This window comes from Pteropus vampyrus, unplaced genomic scaffold, assembly GCF_000151845.1.
Source record: "Pteropus vampyrus isolate Shadow unplaced genomic scaffold, Pvam_2.0 Scaffold29, whole genome shotgun sequence".
Lineage (NCBI taxonomy): Eukaryota > Metazoa > Chordata > Mammalia > Chiroptera > Pteropodidae > Pteropus > Pteropus vampyrus.
This window is the reverse complement of record NW_011888810.1, coordinates 6,579,744-6,581,497: the sequence shown is the minus strand read 5'-3', so window position 1 is coordinate 6,581,497 and position 1,754 is coordinate 6,579,744.

The following is a 1,754-nucleotide window of genomic DNA, read 5'->3' as shown; positions in this document are numbered from 1 at the left end:
TTGTACTTCTTAATCCCTTCATCTTTTTCACCCAGCCCCACAACCCCCCTCACATCTGGCAACTATCAGTTCTCTTATATCTATGAGTCTATTTCCATTTTGTTTGTTTGTTTGTTTATTCTTTAGATTCCACATATAAGTGAAATCATATGGTATTTGTCTTTCTCTGTCTGACTTATTTCACTTACTATAATGCTCTCTAGGTCCATCCTTGTTGTCACAAATGGTAAGATTTTATTATTTTTTAAGGATGAGTAATATGCCATTGTGTGTGTATGTGCATCACATCTTTATACAATCGTCTGTTGATGGGCACTTATGCTGCTACCATATCCTGGCTATTGTGAATAACTATCGGCTATATTTTAATGCTATTTTATTACATTATTATAAGTAGTACTCTTCATAGTACTTTTCAGTATCTGATATTTTTCTTGTTTATTTATTTTTCTTTGTGTTTCTCCATCTTGCCTGTATTGGCCACACTGATTAATGCTCAATAAAATTTCCTTTACCAAGTAAATTGCTTATCTTCATTTCGTTAAGGTTTTTTTTTCCCTGAGGTTTTACCTTATTGTTTTGTTTGAAACATATACTTTGTTTCTTTATTTGGCTTGGTTCTGGTGATTCTGTGCATTAGATGAACCAGGCACCTCTCCCAGTCTTGAGGGAGAGACCTCATGTAGGAGATGACTTTATCATTCAACCCTGCTCTAGCTCTTGGTTGTCTCTCTAATCTCTGTGATTGTCCAACCAGCCTATTTTATTTTTAATGGCTCCTAGTAGTTGAGGGTGTGCCAAGACCAGTCAGTGCCCTAAAGAGGGGGATCTCAGTCACCTACATTCAGGCTGGCTGGAAGCCAGACCCTCAGGTAGCAGCTTTTAAAGTGTGCGAATATAGACAGTCCTATGGTATTGCAAGTGTAAGCTCCACTGGCCACCAGAGCCAGGTGATAGACGTTTTCTCTGGTGGCAGCCACAAAAACCTGGCACCAGACATAAAATGGGGACACCAGATATAAAATCAGGGCACCAGACATAAAACCAGACACTAGACATAAAACCAGGGCATCCGATGTTAAACTGAGACACTAGACGTAAAGCCAGTCATTAGACGTAAAACTGGGCACCAGATGTTAAACTAGTCATTAGACATAAAACCAGGGCGTCAGACGCAGGTAAAATCTCCTCTCCATGGGACATCGGTGCTCTGAAGGAGAGCATGAAGGTCGCCCCCGCCAGTCTCCCTCAAAGGGAGAATCCTAGCAGGCTTCCAAATGTGTGTCAAACTGGATGCCTGCCCCACAGCTACCAGACAAGCCAATGAGCCGCCTCCATACAAAGTCAAGTGTCCCTGGATCTGCGCTTCCTCGCTCGGCCCCTGGGCGGTGAGTCCGAGCTGCGGGCCCTTTAAGAGCTGTATCTTGGATGGTTACCGTCTAGTGAGTCTCAGGAAAATGAGCTCTGTTGGTTTTTAAAGCAAGGTGTAATGGGGGCTCATCTCTCAGATGCAGGTTGGGGGTATCGATGTGGGGTTCAAAATCTTCACTCCTCAGGGAGAAGCTCTGGGTTTTGAGTTCCTACTGTGAGTTGCCACACTGGAGTGGGGATTATGGTGAGATTATGTCCCAGCCTCCTGTACCTGCTCCTATATGGGTCTTCTCTGCTTTACCTGAGGCATCGCAGCCTCTCAGCCAGTTTTTAGGGTTTTTTTTCAGAGGCAGTTGTTCCATATATAGCTGTAGATTTGGTGT